The sequence below is a fragment of the Lathyrus oleraceus genome, chromosome 2 (assembly GCF_024323335.1).
Source record: "Lathyrus oleraceus cultivar Zhongwan6 chromosome 2, CAAS_Psat_ZW6_1.0, whole genome shotgun sequence".
Classification (NCBI taxonomy): Eukaryota; Viridiplantae; Streptophyta; class Magnoliopsida; order Fabales; family Fabaceae; genus Lathyrus; species Lathyrus oleraceus.
In genome coordinates, this window is record NC_066580.1 from 56,602,645 (window position 1) to 56,624,503 (window position 21,859).

The window sequence follows — 21,859 nt, forward strand, 5'->3', positions numbered from 1 at the left end:
TCCCCTATCTACCAAGTGGAAGAAGAAGGTGAAGAAGATTGTTACATCCCCGAAGAATTGGCAAGGCTGCTCGAGCACGAGTCCAAAGCTCTTCAGCCACATGAAGAACCGGTGGAAACAACTAACCCTGGCACAAAGGAAGGAAAGAAAGATGTCAAAATCGGCACCACACTTGAAGCAAGTATCAAAGAGAGATTGGTTAAGTTTCTACAAGAATATGTGGATGTATTTGCATGGTAATACCAGGATATGCCAGGACTGGACACTGACATCGTTGAGCACAAGCTGCCACTTCATCCAGACTGCCCGCCAGTAAAACATAAACTCCGAATAACGAGACCAGATGTGGCTCTGAAGATTTGTGAAGAAGCCAAACGACAATTTGACGATGGTTTTCTCGCAGTGGCGAAGTACCCACAATGGGTATCTAATGTTGTACCTATGCCTAAAAAGGATGGCAAGGTGAGGATGTGTGTTGACTATAGGGATCTGAACAAACCTAGCCCAAAGGACGATTTCCCTCTACCACACATTGATACTCTGGTAGACAACACTGCAAGTTTTGCTGTATTCTCCTTTATGGATGGTTTTTCGGGATACAATCAAATCAAGATGGCTCCAGATGACATGGAGAAGACCACTTTTATTACCCCTTAGGGCATGTTTTGCTACAAGGTAATGCCTTTCGGTCTCAAAAATGATGGGGCAACTTACCAAAGAGCTATTGTCACTCTTTTCCATGATATGATGCACAAGGAGATATAGGTTTATGTTGACGACATGATCGCTAAATCTCAGAATGAAGAAGATCATATGAGCCATATGAAGAAGCTATTTGAACGCCTCAGAAAGTTTAGATTACGATTAAACCCTGCAAAATGCACATTTGGGGTCTGTTTAGGGAAGTTTCTTGGTTTCATCATTAGTCAACGAGGAATTGAGGTAGACCCTGACAAGGTCCGAGCTATACAAGAAATTCCTGCTCCATGCACCGAGCGAGAAGTTAGAGGTTTCCTAGGACGTTTGAACTATATCTAAAGGTTTATCTCACATATGTTGGCCACGTGTGAGCCTATCTTAAAATTTCTTCGAAAAGATCATCCCGTTGAATGGAATTCTGATTGTCAAAGTGCTTTTGAGAAGACTCGTCGATACTTGCAAGAGCCTCCTATTTTGATTCCACCTGTCCCAGGAAAGCCATTAATCATGTATATCACTGTGCTTGAAGGATCAATGGGATGCGTGCTAGGGCAACATGACGAAACTGGTCGGAGAGAACATGCTATTTACTATCTGAGTAAAAAGTTTACCGATTGTGAAAGTCAATATTCGCTTTTGGAGAAGACTTGTTGCGCGCTAGCATGGGCCACTCGTCGTTTGAGGCAGTACATGATCTGCCATACTACTTTGTTGATCTCGAAGATGGATCCAATAAAGTATATCTTTGAGAAACCTGCCTTGACTGGAAGACTTGCCCGTTGGCAGATGCTCTTGTCAGAGTACGACATCCAGTACGTAACCTAGAAGGCAATCAAGGGAAGTGTATTAGAAGAGTATCTTGCTCACCAACCAGTTGAAGACTATCATCCATTGAAGTTTGATTTCCCCGATGAGGATATAATGGTGATAAAGGATTGTGAGATCCCAGGCCCAGATGAAGGACCAGAACCAGGATCTCGGTGGAAGCTCGCGTTCGATGGTTCCTCCAATTAAAGTGGTCATAGTGTGGGAGCTGTTTTGATGAATCCAAATGGTGGCTTTACCCCTTTCAAAGCAAGGTTGTGCTTTGATTGTACGAATAATGTCGCAGAATATGAAGCTTGTATCCTTGGTCTTGAAGCCGCAATTGATCTCCGAATCAAGATCCTTGAGGTGTATGGAGATTCAGCCTTGGCGATCTATCAGGTCAAAGGTGAATGGGAGACCCGTGATGCGAAGCTGATCCCGTATCATGCTCATGTTGTGAAGATGCTAGAATACTTTGATAATATCACTTTCCATCACATCCCAAGAGTAGAAAATCAAGTGGATGACGCTTTGGAAACACTAGCATCAATGGTCCAAGTCAGATTCCATAATGAAGCTCCACTTATTCGAATCGAGCGAAGAGATGAGCCTGCTTACTGTCAGCTGATTGAAGAAGAAACTTATGGTAAACAATGGTTTCATGACATCAAGCGATATCTTTTAAGTCAAGAGTATCCAGAAGATGCTACATTGTTGGATAAGAAAACTCTGAGGAGGTTATCGTCCAAATACTTTTTAAGCAATGGTGTGTTTTACATTAGGAATCATGACATGGTCCTGCTCAGATGCGTGGATAGACACGAAGCAAACATGTTAATCAAGGAGATTCGTGAAGGATACTTTGGGACCCATGCCAATGGACATGCCATAGCCAAGAAGATTTTGAGAGTTGGCTATTACTGGTTGACCATGGAGTCCGATTGTTTCAGCTATGCAAGAAAATGTCATAAATGTCAAATTTTTGCGGACAAAGTGCATGTACCGCCAACACTTTTGAATGTTTTGACATCACCTTGGCCTTTTCAATGAATGACATCGACATGATTGGTGCTATAGAGCCCAAGACTTCCAATGGTCACCGCTTCATCCTGGTTACCATTGATTACTTTACTAAATGGGTAGAGGCTGCTTCCTACACCAATGTGATATCACTTTCCATCACATCCCAAGAATAGAAAATCAAGTGGCTGACGCTTTGGCAACATTATCATCAATGTACCAAGTCAGATTCCATAATGAAGCTCCACTTATTCGAATTGAGCGAAGAGATGAGCCTTCTTACTGTCAACTGATTGAAGAAGAAACTGATGGTAAACCTTGGTTTCATGATATCAAGCAATATCTTCTAAATCAAGAGTATCTAGAAGATGCTACATTGTTGGATAAGAAAGCGCTGAGGAGATTATCTACCGCTATGGAATCCCTAGCAAGAACATTACAGATAACGGTTCAAACTTGAACAATAAGACAATGACAAAATTATGTGAGAGTTTCAAGATTGACCACCATAATTCTTCTCCATACCGTCCAAAGATGAACGGTGTTGTTGAAGCCGCCAATAAAAATATCAAGAAGATCCTGCAAAAGATGGTGAAAACTTATAAGGATTGGCACGAGATGCTACCTTTTACTTTACATGGATACCGGACCTCAGTCCGCACTTCAATAGGGGAAACCCCATTCTCTTTAGTGTATGGGATGGAAGTAGTTCCCCCAGTCGAAGTAGAGATACCTTCAATGAGAATATTGATGAAGGCCAAGCTGGATGAAGCTGAATGGATCCAGAACAACTATGATCAACTTAACCTCATTGATGAGAAGCGTATGACCGCTCTGTGCCATGGACAATTGTACCAACAACGAATCAAGAAAGTGTTTGACAAAAAGGTCCGTCCTCGAGAGTTCAAGGAAGGAGATATCGTGCTCAAGAAGATCTTGCCAGTACACAAACATTCACGTGGGAAGTGGACTCCCAACTATGAGGGCCCATAAGTTGTAAAAAGAGCATACTCTGGAGGTGCCCTATTTCTCACAACTATGGATGGAGAAGAGCTCAGTCACCCTGTGAACTCTGATGCAGTCAAAAAATACTATGCCTAACAAAACCCGATGGACTGAAAACCCGAAAGAGCGATCCAAGCAAAGTTAGGGATAATAAAAAATGGTAGCTCGCTAAGTTGAAAACATGAAAGGGAGACTTAGGCAAAAAAGAGCATCCTGGTGGATTGGAAACCCGGAAGGGCGATCCAGGAAAAAATTAAGGACAAAAGGCATAGACTGCATCAGTTTGTCACTGATCAACACAACTGCTCCCTTCAGAAGCGAGGTCTTGTGGAGTCATTGTTACTAGGGATAGTTAGTCATTGCGATTCAATGTAAACCTTCCCTATTGCCAATTTGTCAATGGTATGATAAGTCTGGTTGTAACCAGCATTTTTGTTAAGTCCAATTGTTATTGGAATTATCTGTTAAGTCCAGTTGTAACTGGCGCATAAATTTTGAAATCCAGTTGTAACTGGTATCATTTTGAAGTCTGGTTGTCACCAGCATTTGTCAAATCCAAATGTAACTGGTATCCTTTTAAAGTTTGGTTGTCACCAGCATTTGTTGAAATCTAGTTGTAACTGGTATCCTTTTGAAGTATGGTTGTCATCAGCATCTGCAAATCCATTTGTAAATGGTATCTTTAAGTTTGGTCGTCACCATTACCCTTGAAATCCAGTTGTAACTGGTATCCTTCTAAAAGTCTGGTTGTCACCAGCGTCTGTACCTACAGAGAGCTTTTCTATCATGTTGACTCTAGGTTCCCAGAAAATGGTCATTTTGACTCTTTCATTGGCAGTAATTTCCAGAATTTTGATTGGATGTTTTTCTTGTAAGAAATCTCTGGATTTGTCAAGAATGTTCAAGTTGTCATCAGGTCATGTATGAACTTGTTGATATACTCTTTTTGAATCTTTCTATTTGTTGTCAAGTCATGTTTGAACTTGCTGTCAGAACCATTCTTCATATTCCCCAGCATTGTCAGGTCATGTATGAACCTGCTGTTGAGCTTTTATTCCAGTATTATCAGGTCATGTCTGAACTTATTTTTGAAGAACCTTTTTATTTGATTATTCCAGTGTCGTCAATTCATGTATGAACTTGTTGTGGAAATTTTCTCAAAATATTCGAGTCATTAGTAAGTCATGTGTGAACTTACTGTTAATATCTCTTGTATCCTAAGTGTCGTTAATCGAATTTCACTTTGAGTACTCTCTAGTGTGTGTCTGATTCTCCAGCAGGATTGTTGTCCCTAGAGGTTTGTTTTACCCTATTATGTCTAATTCTCTGTGGGCCATCAGGGTTCCCCATAGATTGGTCTGTCTAGTAGCATCTCCTGTTAAGAATTCACCGTGTCCCTAATCGATAAATTCAGAAATAAAGAGTCTTTCACCCATGCACATCACATCATAGCATTTTCATTTTAGGATCAAATTTGGGTATTCTTAGTATTTAATTATCTTCCACTACAATCACATGAAGAGTGTCATAATTCATGTTCTCTGGGTGAAGATACTTAAATAAGGGCAACTGCCATACCCCGTTTTTGACCTTGACATTCATATCATTTTTTTTCATTCATTATTTGTTCCTCATGATGTTGTTCCTCTAATATGGAACCCCTTTTTCATGAGCATCAAATGGTCTCCTTTTCTATTATTGTTGCACCTTGTTGTGTTTTGTGCATTCAAGGCGACGTTCTACTGTCAACATATTTGGATACAATGGCGCATGCGTCGGTGGTAATCAAAGAATCCAAGGATTATTGTGCTAGGATTAGAGTATGTGGTCAAAAAGAATTTTATCGTGAAAAAGCTTTTATGAACATTATTTAATTCAAGGAGATTTAAGTGGTTTGCCATGTCTTAAGGGAGAGTCATTATAATGTGGTTTGTTCAAGAGGGACCAAGCATGGCAGTCGTCGGAATCAAGTTAGTGGCTAAGGCCCATCCGTTATTTGCTTGGGTTTTAGTAGATAGATCAAGGGAAATACAAAAGGAGTGCTTCTGAAGGTTGATATGGGCAAGCTTGCATGATCTCATCCATTACATATTACTACAATAATAATTTTTTCTAGAAGAAATGAAGATGTGTTCCAATACGTGTTATGTGGTATTCGTCTGTTGCATTCATTATGTGATTTAGCCTCTCCACATCCTAAATTTGATCAGATTTTTCTACATGATGTAAAAGTGGTGGAACAACTAATTGATTTGGTTTTATACATCCTTACTGCTCTTAGCACCTACAGACAGGAAGGTCATGCTTTTAGACTTACGTACTTTCCGCATTCTGCTCTCCTAGCATGCAGTTTACATCTAATCATAGGGTTTATATCAACACAATTTTAAGATATTGCCAATGTTCGCTGCTAGACTTCACAACCTACAAATTTTAATTGTTATGCGAGGTTTACTAGACATACCGTAGCTCATGAAAATGGTTTTTGTGACCCCAAGACCTCGCGGCAGATCTGCAATATATAGTATGGCACGTACACCGTATGCCAGAATTTATCGAACCTCTACTCTCAAGGGTGGTGGGCATGCTGTTCAAGATGAGCCTTCATCTTCAACCGAGTCTGCAATAGATCATAGCATGCTTTCTGGATCTACACAAGAGGGGATAAAGCGTTGAAATTTAGCAGTGGATAATAAGATAGGATATGTTGGTCCTATATGCCGAGTCCGTCATAAGTCTAATCTTCTATAGGCTCCAGCTCACCTCTTTCTGGCGCTGTATATTTGTGCAATCCATTCAATTTGGTTCTCTCAGATCAAGACTTTTCGAAAGGGCTTTAGCTTCAGCTCTTATGATATATGACTTCTGCTCTTGTTGAGATGCATCAGTAATAGTTGCAGTTCCAGAAAGTTTTGTTGCTATGGATTGTTTCCCTTTGCCATCCTCTGTAGTTTCACATGGAATTAATGATGGAAATTTTGTACCAAAAGCAATTGAAGCTGCAGAAAAGATAAAAGAATGTTGCAGCCATCCTCGACCCGACACTGAGTAGTTTGGTCACTAGAGGTCTGCCTGTTGAAGAACATTTAGATATTGGAATAAAAGCAAGTGGAACCTTGGCAACTCCTACACAAGGCACAAACAAGCAAATGCAACAATTAAGGAAAAAGAATTCTTGATATCAAATCTCCTAAAATCTGAGAAAGAACTGGTAGAACATGCAATTGAACTACGAGTAGAGCTCGAGAATGCTGCATCGGATGTGTCGAACTTGTTTTCCAAAATTGAGCGGAAGGTTCTGGGTCAGATGCACAGGACAGTGCACCAGACGATAAACAAAGTACCCTTGTTTTTCCCAAGGGAAATTCCATTCCAAGTATCAAGGTACTGACATTCTTCAGGACAGAAACCTTTTTTGTTGATGTACGATGTCATGATCAAAGTGATACACAAGGACCTACAAAGATCAACGCATATACTATTGGCCCTTTCAAAACTGAAAATTTTGAAAAGGGAAAGATTAAAGTGAAAGTTCGTTAGAATCTTCATGGAATTGTAACTGTTGATTCGGCAACCCTCTTCGAAGAGGAATAAATTGAAGTTCCAGTTACCAAGAATCAGTAGACGAAAATGCCAAGATGGAAACTGATGAAGCCCCTACTGCTGCTGCCGCACCACCTCCTAGCTCCAATGACTGTGATGTTAATATGCAAGATGCTAAGGCAACCGCTGATACCAATGGAGCAATAAATGGCGTGCATGAGACAGGAGACAAGCCTGTGCAAATGGATACTGATGCCAAGGTTGAGGCTCAAGAATTTTATTGAGGGATCCAGGTCCTTAAGAAGTCCTAGATCATTCTATTCAAAGTCTAGATTTTTTTACTCACTGCCCAACCAGGTTAGGGGCATCGCTTTACAAGGGAAAATGGCTTTTTCAGAGACTGAATTTTGTGTTGCAAATAATGTTAGTGACGATGAAAATAAGGTTCAACAGTTTCTAAGAGGAAAAAGTCACTGCTAGTAACCCAAATTTAACTCAATTTCAAACTGAATTTATTGATTCATAGCTACTACATCTAGTGCAGAAGTTCCTATCGGTTTCAGTGATAGCCGTGAACATAAGGAAGACGTTGTTGCATTGTCAAGCATGGGTATGGATATTTAGTATAATGCTCAGTCAATGCCTTATTCAGGGAGATAATGCAGATTCACAGGATGCCGAAAACAGTTACCATTATGGAGATGATGTGCAAAGGTCTCCAAGGGATGTTTTGTTATCGAATGATTTCAATATGCAGAACCTAATGTCCTGTCCTGTCGCTGGGGACGGATTTACCATCAGTAATTCAAATAATGAATTGATTGAGGATTTGCCCAATGCATTATCTGATATATATTCTCATGGGATGACATCTGAATTACCGGATGGAATAATCGCTGAATTTACAGCAATCTCAGGACAAGCCTTTAAAGCAAAGGTTGGGCCTGGAGGGCCGATTGAGAGATGATCGTGGTAATCGTCAAGACCATGAACGAAATGACAGAATAAATGGAGATAAACCCGATTCCCCATTCCATGAAAGGCAGTCTAAAGCACTTAAGATGGGAGACCAAGATGAAATAAGGGACGACACCTATGCAGGGCATGGTGTACCTCCTTTTGCCTCAGATATGCCCTTCGCCAGTATTGATGCCTGTACCTAGTGCTGGACCATTAGGACCCTTTGTTCCTGCTCCACCAAAAGTTGCAATGCAGATGCTAAGAGAGCAAGGAGGACCATCTTCATATGATGCCTCTGGAAGAACAATGCTGTCTGGACCTCATATGGGTGGACAGGCACCAATAATTGCTGTAAATCGGACATTTAGACCAGACCCTCAGAAGATGCAAAGTTATCATGATTTGGATGCTCCAGATGCCGAGGTCACTATGATAGACTATCGGAGTTTGTAAGTGTCTTAGGGTGACTGGTTTTCTTAAACTTCAGTGAGATTTAGTGGTCAATGTCCATGCCACCGGCAATATCTCATTCTGGACTACCAAATGCTTCTGAGGGCCGAAAGGCATTCTACCAAGTTCAGGATCCTGGCACATATACTCAACTGGTTCTTGAGACTGTTGTCATTAAAATATTGTCCCTTCCTGTGTCTGCTTCTCAGATAGTACAGACACTTGTTCAGATTGTTGTTAATATACAACCAACATTGATCCAGGGCAACTTATAGTCATTTTAGTGATGCAGTTCATCTGGATACCACATGCAGAGCTAACCAGTATAGAGTGCCATTTGTTCCTTTTACTAGAGTAAACAGTCATGGTTAGTTGGTTTTGTTTTGGTTGTGCACTCTTTTTTTATGATTCCGAGGCTTCCTTTTTGTGGCTCTTTAAGACATTTCTCACAGCAATGAGTGACCGAAAACCTGTCTCAATAATTACCAATCAAGACAGAGCCATATAGGCAGCAATGTCACAAGTTTTCCCACAAACTCGCCATTGTATTAACAAGTGGCATGTCTTGAGAGAAGGCCAGGAGAAGTTGGCCCATGTGTGTCTATCGCATCCAAATTTTCAGGGTGAACTTTATAATTGTATTAACCTGACAGGAACTATCGAGGAGTTTGAATCATTTTGGAATTCTATCCTTGATAAATATGAGCTTAGAAGCAATGATTGGCTTCAGTCCCTGTATATTTCCCGTGCTCAATAGGTTCCGGCATATTTCTATGATTCATTTTTTGCTGCAATGTCTCCTAATCAAGGATTTGGTGTTTATTTTTTTGATGGTTACGTCATCCAACAGATGACATTGCCATTGTTCTTTAAGCAATATGAAAAAGCTCTAGAGGGTTGGATTGAAAAGGAAATAGAAGCAGACTTCGAGACAATTTGCACAACACCGGTTTTGAGGACGCCTTCACCAATGGAAACAGGCTGCTAATCTTTATGCAAGAAAAATATTCTTGAAGTTTCAGGAAGAGCTAGTTGAAACTTTTGTTCATACTGCAAATATAATTGAGGAGATTGGTTTTAGAGCAGCTGAACATTCTCCTACGCTGATATCTTCAATGTTAACACTTTTACGAGATGGCGATGTAACTGTTGTGAAGAAGTCTATTATTAGTGGTATCAATTTATTATGTAGTTGTTTTGAGGAGATGATTTTGCAGTTCCAGTAACGTGGTAAAGTTGAGAGGTGGTTAGAAGAGATTTGGATGTGGATGCTTAAGTTCAAGGAGGTTGTTTTTTGAGATTGCTTTGGAGGGTGGGTCTATTGGAATAAAGTTGTTGGCACTGAAATTCTTGGAGATTTTTGTATTACTTTTATATCTGACATCAGTTATCCTGAAAAATCAGCCACTTAAGGAGTAAGCCAAGCTGTTAATATCTCATGGTTGGTGGATTCTCACCTTGTTCTCGATCCAACTGTGCTGATGACAGAGGCAAATAGGACACTTGGCATTTTATTTAAATTGTTGCAGTGTCCTGGCCATCTCCCTGGATTGCTTGACAACTACTGTCGTGAATTGTTTAGCAACCATTGCAAGGAAAAGACCACAACACTATGGTATTATCCTCTCAGCTCTGCTTGATTTTGATCCAAATGTTCAAACAATAAAAGGATGTCATCTTGTCAGTATTCAGTACTCTTTAAGAACAACTTTTTTGGATTTTCTAAGATGCACTTTTTCTCCAATAATAGAGTCAAGAGAAAAACTGATAAGGAGCCTGCGAGCTATGAGTGCAGGGGGTGCTGCTGATCAGGTGATTCGTCAAGTAGACAAAATGATTAAAAGCGGTGATCGATTTGCCCGTGATGCTCGAGTTGGCAAGGATAACAAACCATTAACTCAGTTGCTAGTTTTTGGGGAATTATCTAGGAAAAGACCAGTTCCTAGTGATAATGAACAATTGGCCAATGGTCACGAGGCCATTCCTAAGCGGATTTGTTCTGGTCTTGACTCTGACTTTACTTCCCCTGATCAAATAAATGAATCTGAGCGAGATTTTAGCTCCATTAACGGAGTGTCACCTAATGTCCCTGTTCTAGAAAATGAACTAACTGCCGTGGAACAAATGATTGCCGCTATTGTTGCTTTGATTTCTGAAGGAGAAAGAGGCGCCAAATCTCTTGAAATACTTATTTCACAGATTCATCCTGATCTGTTGGCTGACAATCATAGTTCTGAAGCTGATGTTCATCTCGTGGAGAGCTTCTCAGCATGTAGCGGTGAGTCTGTGCAAGTGCAACCTCATAAGGTTAATTCTACGTCGAGCAGTGTGTCGACTAATGGGGTTTTCTTCTTCTGCACCCGAAAGCTCTGAATCATTTGGTGTTGCTGCTACAGCTTCAAAGCCCCCGCGTGATGGAACATATATGCAGGAATTGGATGACTCTACGCAGACTAAGGGAAACTCGGTGTCCAAGCACCGCCAGTCAAAATTGACAGTCAAGCAGAATATGGAGCTATGTCAAGAGGAGATGGAGCTATATATTTGCGTCTTCCCCACAAAGGATACCGTAAAAAATATGGGATCATGCTGTTGAATGTATTGTTGTGACAGAAGCTGGAGTCATTGTCTTAGATACTGCAGGGTACACCACAAACCATTGTTTTCTTGATCCACATGATTAATCATCTCATCCAGCTGGTGTGTCTGATATTCAAGGAATATGCTTCAACTCATCTTGTGGTCTGTCTCTTTTGCTTGCCAAGGAAGAGTCCCACGTGAACTTGCTCAATCTCTGAATCAACCATGTGATGCATATTAAGATCACTTGGTATTGGTGACTTCATTTCAAATGCATCGACGTTTCCGACAAGACATTCTTCTATTTGTTCTTCAGTAGCATGCTAAGTTTTGATAACTTTTCATTCTCAAGTAGTTTCCAATGAGGTAAACCACTTCAATGTGGAAGCTTCGTGACCCCTGAGTTCCAAAAGAGGAGCATTTGTGTGCAATTTAATTTTCTCTGTTTAGCAGCGAGTCGCGGTCTCAGCATTCCATATACTTCAATTGCTTTTGAATTCCACTCGTCTCCACCTCCCTAAGTACAAAAAAAAATAACATAATATGGATCCTGGAATAGCAACAAAGCATTCCAAGCCATCAGTTTAAATTGTTGAGTTGCGAATTATTCAAGCGGATACTTCATTTAACATCATTCCCAGCAGTGTTAGAGTTGCTAAGGTTACCGGTAAAGTGCTTCCTGCCTTGAATGGAAAATTGACAGGCATGTCATTCAGTGTCTCAATTGTGGATGTCTCAGCTGTTGGCCTTACAGTGAGGCTCGAGAAGACCAACCTCAATCCACGCCGAAGCTGCTGCAACACAAGCACCCAAAAACCAGTTTAATTCCAAAAAGAGAAAACATGTATTCTAATTTATTGGAGTCCTTGAAGCAAATTCACAAAGGTAATTTAATTATTACCAACAGTAAATGGATTTGGTTGAGAAGAAGAAGGGGACCACAAGCTGAATATGGACAAAAATTTCCAAACTTCCTCCGTACACTCCACTACTCTGAAAAAAACACAGCAGAGAGAAAGGATGATGAGTCACATATAAAAAGTGTGGCCACTGTTCATAAAGAGGGAGCCGAAAAACCCTAAATTTTTTAGAGGAGCCGCTAATGTTCACCAACAAAAAAAAGAGGTCGACGACAAGGAGAGAAGAAAACCATAGTTTTTCTTAGTGGTGAAGAACGACAAGAAGATCAAAGACCAGTTCAGACGAAACCTTACCTACATCCGTCGGTTAATCTCGCCACAACCGGTTAGTTTCCTTTTCGAGTTTCTATTTTCATTTCTCCATTTTAGGTTCCTTGAAGCTTCCATTTGTTTGGTTGTCTTGCTTTAAATTTTAGATGTTCAAAATGGAAAGAAAAAGGATCTTTGTGTGTTAAGATGAATTTGTCTAAGTTCAGCTATTGTTTTCAACTTTGTGTTTTATTTAAAAGGCTTGGTGCGTTTTTTATGTTATGTATTAGCGCTTGAGACCATATGACAAGGATGCTTATTCGGCGGAGTTGGTAAAAGGGATGGTTTGGCAAGCTCTTAGTCTTGGATTCAATTCCCATCTGTGCCATATTTGATTTTTGCAACACTTTAATTTCTATTTCACATTTTGTTTTAATCCCCTCATAATGTTTACCCCTTTTATTTTGTTTTAATTGTTAAACATTGATTTGAACTTATGGATTCAACAATTCCCATGTTGTTTATCCATGATTATTTTTATCGATACATTGATGGTATTTCGCCGCATTTTGATTAATCACATATGACATTTCGATTGTTGTTAATATGTGCAAACCGGCTTTGAGCATATTATCTAGATTTCTTGTTTTCTTTTTCAATTTTCATTTTCCTTGCACGTCATTATGTTATGTGACTTTGATTCGCATCCTCGCATCCTGATTTTTATCCGTGCACATCCCAATGTTGTTTCTTTCAATTAAATTTTTGAGTGTTTTGTATATATAACTTGTTGTGTTATTTATTTTCTTCACATGGCTTACTCTTGGACCTTCTTACAATGAGACAGTTCCCTTGCACTTACACTCATACATTGCATTATTTCTTGTTTGGGCCCGATTTAATTATTTCCATTTGACAAAATGTACCCCACTCCCCCGGTGTGTAATAATTTTACGGCTTTTCATTTCTTTATTTGTTTGACTATTTAGTTAGCTACTAACACAAGAATAAAATCAACCATTTCCAAAAGATCAAAAATAAGACTCGATCCAATGTCGAGTATTTTCTCAATAAACAAATCAATTCATTTCTTCTTCCAATTCTATTCAATTTCTTTCAAACCTTCAGCAAATGCTTCATCCAACGTCAAGCAATTTTTCATAATAAAAACTCAAAAAAATATTAATTCATATTCAAGACCTTTTCAATAAAGATGGAAATGGATCGTGGTGGATACCACTCACTCTTGAGACTAGGGTTCGAGGTGGATGTCTCGCCTATCCTAGCTCTCGCCATCATCCAAATTTATCTATTCTGTTTCTCTCAAACACTCATTCAAATTTCTCTAAACATCTATCAATGCTTGATCCAATGTCAAGTCATTTTCACAACAAAACTCAAAATACTTAATTCCTATCTAAACACTTTTCAATAAAGATGTGTAACACCTCAAATTTTGCCCTCCTCTTCTTGGGACTAGTTTAGCATATTGCATTTCATGTTTTAGGACATTAGGCATTTGCATATTGCATATCATATGGAATGAAAGTCATCCTCTAAGGTCTTTGCAAAAGATGGAGAAGTACATGATTTGAGGCCGAGGGTCTTATTGAATTGGTGATCAGCCATCTGAGGGGTTGGCAGTGAATTAGGGTTTCTTGATCCTTCAAAGGTTGAGTATTATCTTGTTTGCAAGGGTACATCACCATCATCATGGTTATGTCATCCTCAAAGATTTCAGAATTCATGCTCAAGTTCCTTGGGATTAGGGTTTTGACCTTTAGTCAACCCTAATCAGTTGCATTCTTCCAACCAGGGATTCTCAAGGAGATGAGGTATTTTTATGGAGTGAGGATCACATGATAAGTATGTTGAGCTTATTTGATCCAAAGTTCATTTTGAAGCAACTTTGCCATGTGGTAGAGGCCCAAAAGTCATCAGTGCATTTCCAGGTCATCTGAGGCCCATAAAAGTCAACTAAAAGTCAACTGAGGGCTAGGAGGTGGAGAGATGGTTTGAGACACTTCATTCATGTCCCAAAGAGTCTTATTCATCATGGCAAAAACATACCTTGAAGAATTTGAAGCCAAATCAAAAGTTTCCAAAAATGGAAAGTGACCTGTAATTTCAAGTTTCCAAAAATGGCAAGTTTTTGGTCCACTTTCAACTTGACTTTCTAACATCAAAAAAGCTTCAAATGAACTTTCTTCCAACATGAAAGTTGAAGATCTTTCTCTTCCATTTCTAAAAAGTCCAAGATCATGAGCATCTGATGAATGGTTGAGGAGTTAGGGCCAAATGATCATGAAGTATGCATGGAACTTCAACATGGCATAACTTTTGACTCAAAACTCCAAATGGAGCCACTCTTTTTGCAAAATTCTTGTCTTGATCTATATTTTCCAAATCCATCATTGCATTGCATGAAATAACCTTACATGATCATGTGTCCATTCATATGCATTTTGGAGGGAAATTGGGGAATTCAAATTCTATTGATCACACATGAAAAATACCAATGCCATTGTGTTCATGAAAGGATTTTAAGTGAATTTGAGCCCTCACATGGCACTGTTCACGTGTGCTTAGACCATGCAAGGGTGTTTTTGCTAATTTTTCCATGCACCTCATTCTCACTAATCTTCCATTAACCATTGCCTAATTATCATTTGAGGGTGATTAGTACATGGTATATAAGCTTAAGCATAACAGAATTTTCAGTTTACACAAGTTCTAGATCTAGATTTGCTTTTCCCTCCAAAATTCTCTCTCATTGGAATTCAAAAATTCTCCACACAAACACACTTTTTCTTCATAGAATCATGATCATGGAAGAGTTTTGAGCAAGATCCAGCCATAATTCGTGGAAATTAAGCAAGATTTGGAGTTGTTCAAGCACATTAACACTTCAATGGAGGCTTGAGATTCAACAAGATCCGGGACAATTCAAGTGCCAAGTCCTACATAGAGCTTCATATCAAGGTTGGAGGAGAAGATCTGGATATCTTTTGAAGCTTGAATCCACTGTTTTTGGTCACTGCACAACAGATTGGTGGATTTTCGAACCTTTTCTTTTGCTAATTCGTGTATAGGATCTTGTAGATCTCACTTAGTAGAGAATTCTGATATAAATTTCATGGAAAATGGATGAATATTGATGAAGTTGTGTTGATTTAAAGTTTGGATGTCCAATTTTCTTTTGCTCGATCCGTGCTTATGGTGATGAATTAGGACTTATAATTGTGATATTCTTGCTCCTCTTGGAAAGGTCTGTCGAACCATATGGGATTTGCCGTTTTCTGCAAATTTTCATGGCGGAGCACCGCCTGTCTCGCCGGAGAAAACGGTTGCTCCGCCGTCTGGTGTGAGTCGCTAGGGTTTATGCTCTGTGTGTGCTACGCATGCGTCCCGATGGCAAGTTGATAGGCTGTTGTTCTTTGACCTTTCCCACACGTTCATTTGACTGTGACTAGGCGCCACTTCATTAAGTGGAACGCCGCATTTTGATCCCTGGCGCCACATATCACCATTCGATTCCAGGCGAAGGATTTTTGTGATTTATTTGTTTCAGCGCTTGTTTTTTGGCCATACTCAGTTCGATTCCTCCATGATGCATTTCTATATTATTTCCATATTATTCCCATGTTACATTTCATGTTTATTTCAAATATTTTCCTTAACTTCCAAAATTCATAACAAATAGAATACTAATCCAATTTAACTCAAATTTTTTTCCACATGATCATCTGAATGTCTATTATTTTGTGGTTGTGATTTCATGATTTTATCATTTCTGGAATTTTAATTGTGTTGGCTTCTTTGAACATGTATGCAAATGTGACATGCTGTACCAATTCTATTGTGAAATGCTCATACATTGGCCAATTGATTTGAAATTTGGTATGCTGATTCCCAACATGTTGCATAATTTTTTAGGCTTGGTTGTGCAGTTTTATCATTTCCCATCTCTGTTACGGACACATGAATGTATGGTGTGACAATGTGTGTCACACAATTTGATGTTGCTCTTGTTCATTTTCTTATACATGTCAATTGAGCTTTTCTGATTACAATTTTTTGCATGATGCTTGTCTTTAATATGTTGTGTGCACATAAAATTTTTCATGATTGTTTGATTCATTTCTATTTTAATATGGAATTTTTATTCTTAATGTCCAATTGTGTGCTTTGTAATTGCCTTTGTCTTAATGTGACCATTAGATGGGTTTGCCTTAGGATTTGAGTTTGGTCCTTTTTAGGACATGTTCTTGCTTGAATAAATATGCTTTATGTTGAATATTGGTTGCTGTTTTGACTTTTTGCTTTACCTTTGACCCTAGTCTTGGACTAGCGGTTTGTACTCATCTTTTGAGCTTTGTATTTCAGGTTCAAGCTATTAGCTCTAGTGGTTGATGCAATCTTATGACTTGAGATGCAAATTTGCTGGTTCCACTAACCTTGGTTGTGTTGTAGGATCATTGGTGATGAACTCACTTGAGTTGTTGAGTTATTGACTTGCCTTGCGTGCATATTGGTTGTAACACTGTTGACTGTTTGTTGGATTTGTCTGAATGTGAATATTGACTTGTTTGAATTTCTTACAGGTACATTAGCCGCTTCTAGCTTGCTTTTGCTTTGCTTTGGAGTGTGGTTAGTACACCACTGAGGTAGTTTAGCCTTCTAACTCCATGTAGTCTGGAAGCCCTGTCGTTTCTTTTGGCAGGCATTTGGCTGAAGTCCTCCTTAAGAGGCAATGACTGTGATTGTTTATATTTGTGCCATGTGCTTCAAGTCCTCCTAAGTGAAGAGGCAATTGACAGATAGAAGGGACTAGTAATCAGTCCCCTGTTAGTCGTTGAGTCGTTCATTATGCTCGCACTACATGCTGATGCTCTTGAACCTAACCCAAGATCCTTGTATATAGAGTCAATCAAGTGGAGTAGGGTCTCTCATTCTGGATCCCCATGTTTTCATTGATTCAAGCTCACCCATGCCCGGGTTAAGAGCTATGAGGTCCAACCCTCATTGCCTTTCATCTGCTCACCCTGACGGTCAATGTCAGTGGTTAAGAGCTTCATCATACCCTTCCAGTGTTGGCTTGTTTGTCGAGGTTGATATGACTCCTTGACTAAAGTCCAACCTTGTATGAGCCGCTTGTTTGCATATAGTGTGTGATACATGTTCACCTGTGTTTGTTTACTTGCTGTTCATTTTGACTTGCTTCCTATGCGAGTTAGGTTCTGTTTAGATACCTCAACCTAGAGCTATTGTGGATTACATGACAACTATTAGGCTCGAGTCAGTCTCCCTTTTAGTTTGTTATTCCCCGGTCTCTGGTTAGGAGAGAGTTTCTCCCCTGTTTAGGGGAACTACGTCGCCCTGATCCTCATACCAGATGAGGTACGTAGGCAGGAGATCGTGCGAGATCTCTCCGGGCACCCTTTTTTCTTTTTGGTGTGTGTTTGCTTGACAACTTCTAGGCTCAAGTTCCAGACTCCCTTTTGGTTTTTCAATTTGCTTTCTACCTTTGGTGTTCGCTGGTTAGCGATTGTTTATTTGTTTGGAGTCGGATGTAAGCCCAGCTATTGGCATTCCGTTTCCTTGTTTGCTTTTGTTTGGAGTCGGACGTAAGACCAGCCATTGGCAGTCTGTTTCCATTTGCGAGTTTCTTTTGACGTCTCAGCGTCTTTATGTTGTGTTTTGTTTCGGCGTGCGTTAGCCGAACTACGAGTGTCCTGATTCTTTCTCTGGATAGGGAAAGATACGTAGGCATAGGATGCGATATCCTATCGAGCATGTTTCCCATTTTCCCGAACTACGTCGACTCTGATGTTTGTTTCTGACAAACTACGTAGGCCCAGGATGCGACATCCTGCCGAGTCTCCTTCCTCCGTCTCCTCCCGCCTGTTTTATTATTCCAGTGTGCGTGCATTCTTTGAGCAGTTTATAAGCAACCTTATTCTATTCTTCTGAGCGTGGATCCCGTCGAGTACGACGGACGTGAGGGGTGCTAATACCTTCCCCTTGCGTAATCGACTCCCGGTTTACTTCGAGCGTTTCCTTTTCCTCCTTTGGGATAAATAACGCACGATGGCAGCTCTGTTTGTTTTGTTTTTTCCCGCCGGTTGTTTTTCGCGTTGCGACAAGATGGAAATTGAATTTGGTGGATACCACGCCCTCCTGAGACTAGGATTCGAGATGGATATCTCGCCCATCCAAGTTCTCGCCATTACTCAAAACACATCAAACCAATCAATTTATTTTCTCGCCGCCGTGTGATTAGTCCTTCAAACTTTTTCACAAATGAAAGGTACTTTGTTTCAAAACAATGCAAGGTAATGTTTCTCCACCTGTTTTGGGTAGTCTAATAATGTTTTCGTTGATTTGACACAAAGTAGCTTTCGCTAAAATTGACCAACAAACAAAATTTTTTACCCAGAACTACGTAAGCCTTGATTTCTCTGTTGAGATACGTATGAGCAGGATTTGTTAATCTTGTCAGGCCCACTAATAAAAAAAAACATAGGTTTAGTCCTTCGTCAAAAGTCCAAAAACATTTTCCTCTTTTTTATTCTTTCTTTCCCACTTAATAACTTAAAGCCTAACATTTCAAACTAACGCACACAACTAACCTAATGGTTCCCGTAGAGTACAATGGACGTGAGGGGTGCTAATACCTTCCCATTGCGTAATCGACTCCCGAACCCTGATTTGGTTGCGACGACCGACATCATTGTCATTATTTATTGGGTTTTATCGATATTTCCCCTTTCCTTTTTATGAATAAATAAAGTTCGGCGGCGACTCTGTTCAGTCCATCATTGCGAGCGTGCGATTGCGTTTCACTAGGTCGTGTCTCTCATTTTCCTGAGGTACGACACCGTTATGGTGTGCCAGATAAGATCATTACTGATAATGGATCAAACTTGAACAACAAGATGATGAAAGAGCTGTGTAGCGAGTTCAAGATTGCACATCATAATTCTTCTCCTTATAGACCCAAGATGAATGGGGTTGTTGAAGCTGCTAATAAGAATAATAAGAAGATTGTCCATAAGATGGTTGTTACGTACAAAGATTGGCATGAGATGCATGGTTATCGTTCATCTGTCCGCATTTCAACAGGGGCAAACCCTTTCTACCTTGTATATGGCATGGAGGTTGTGCTCCCAGTAGAGGTGGAGATCCCATTAATGAGAGTCTTGATGGAAGCCAAGTTGACTGACGCTGAATGGGTTCAGAGTCGTTATGACCAACTGAATTTAATTGAAGAGAAGAGATTAACTGCCATGTGCCATGGTCAGTTATATCAGCAAAGGATGAAGAAAGCATTTGATAAGAAGGTCAAGCCTCGTTTGTTCCGAGAAGGTGACCTCGTGCTCAAGAAAGTTTTGTCTTTCGCGCCCGATTCCAGGGGCAAATGGACTCCAAACTATGAAGGTCCTTACATTGTTAAGAGAGCCTTTTCAGGCGGTGCTTTGATACTTACAACTATGGATGGGGAGGATTTCACTCATCCTGTGAATTCAGATGCAGTCAAGAAATACTTCACCTAAGATAAAAACAGAATAGCTCGCTAAGTTGAAAACCCGAAAGGGCAACTTAGGCAAAAATGAACGTCTCGGTGGATTGAAAACCCGAAAGGGCGATCCAGGAAAAAGTTAGAGGCATAAAAGAAAATTAATATATATCCCGCTAATTAAGTACCTCACCCTGGGGCAATCTAGGCAAAAAATAGGGATTCGGCAAGTAACTGCATCCTGACAAGACTTTGTTCTACAACTGTCATCTGTCAAAGATTCTCGCTCAGTCATCGTCAACTGATGTTTTAAATACATCGGATTCAGAGTTGGTGGAGAAATGGTCATTATGTTCAATGTAGCCCGTTTCCAATATATATCACCAATTTCAAAATTGTAAAGATCCATGGAGTCTTGCCATTTGCAGACTATCATTCCATCAAATAAATTTGAGCCCTTATCGAATTCTTTGCACTCTTATTTATTTCTATTCAACAAATATTTTGCATGTTTTAATTGATAAATATCATTGATTTAAATAAAGAAAATTTTCATAAATTGTTTTTAAACAAAGTGAACATTCACAATGACAAAAAGGATAATTGGGATATCTTTAATGCTCTCCCGAGGATAGTATGATCTCCAAAAGGGTAAGACATCTGTTCATACTCCCAGCATGCTTGTATCCTCTTCATTTATCTTTCAGGTTGTCTCCTCTACGAGCACAGAAGAAAGTTGTACATCCCACCAAATCCCTAGAGAGTTTAGAGTTTTGGATGTGGCCTCAATCTTCTATTCCCCCTGAGAGTCTGAGACGAGCATTTGTGTTATCAATTATATGGTTGTCATCCCTGAGTATGGATAGACCTAAAATCCCCTATAAATTGATAAATTGATATGCTATGAGAAGGGAATCTCCGACATGAGAGGAATTCTCAATATTTGATTTGTAGCTTCTCCCTTGTGGACTTGTCTACATCAATCTCCAGCAGATTTGTTCCTCGACCATCCTCAGCAAGGTTGATCCCACTTTTAATCCCTAGTAGACCGCCTACAGGTAGTACCCGGTTCAGTTATCAGTGGTGCTTCCCTAGTGGAATTGTCTGATCAGAGCCCGTTTGTTGTTGGTTCCTCCTGAGCGGAGTGGGTGTTGAAAATTTATCTTCCCCCCCCCCCCCCAGCGGAGTGATTGGTTCTACTCTCCCTATAGAGATCATTGTTTCCTGGTATTTGTTGCCCCACCAGATTAGGTGTCCTCCAATGGGCCTGGCTTTCTCTCTTGAGATGTAGTACCAGATGTTTGTCCAGTGATCCTTGGACCTCTTTGTGTTAGATATGTCTGTTTGACATCATTAATCATATATAAACCATGCATATACATGCATAGTTATAACATTCAGATATTCATGTTTCATTCTTTGCCATATATCTTTGTTTGTTATCTCTTGCTATTTGGTGATACATATTTCCCCAAGCAGATGTTTGTGACTGATCTCTCCACTTAGAGTCAGCCCCCATAGGCAGAAAGTATCTATCCTTTCTTCCATATTCCCCACTGAGTTATATCCTCGTGGATGATTGTTATTTCAGTTTCCCCCCAAAACATGTATTGGAATGGAATTACTCCCCTGAGTTATATCCTCATTGGGTTGAGTCCTTGTTTCGTTGTGTCTCTCTAACTTGTTCCTAGATTGACTACGCATGTTATTTCCCCTGCACTTCCCCGCAGTTTAGATGAATGATTGCTCAGTAACCAGTAATTATCCATCTTTTCCCCGACGGAGTTGTTTGGCCTTCTACCCAGTAACCGGTAGTTATAAGTCCTATCTTTGTGGTTTTATACCCTCATACCGGTAGTTGTAAACCCCATCTTTATCCCCTTGCAGAGTTAACCCTTGATTTTGTTCATCCTAACCGATGGCGGTTACTCTCTTCTATGGTTTTCTACTCAGTAATTGGTAGATGTGATCCCCTCTTTGTTGGTTATCTTTATCCAATATTCGGTATTGATATCCCAGTAAACGATGATATATCTCCCGGATCATTGCTTTTGTCAATGTATCCCCTACGAATCATCTCTCATTTACCCTATGTTGGTAATGATGC

General features: G+C 39.9%; 1 pseudogene; it reads left to right on the plus strand.

Moving 5' to 3' along the window:
• The first annotated feature begins 8,223 nt into the window (after positions 1-8,223).
• On the plus strand, positions 8,224-11,373 carry LOC127121909 (uncharacterized; annotated as a pseudogene).
• Positions 11,374-21,859: the final 10,486 nt, after the last annotated feature.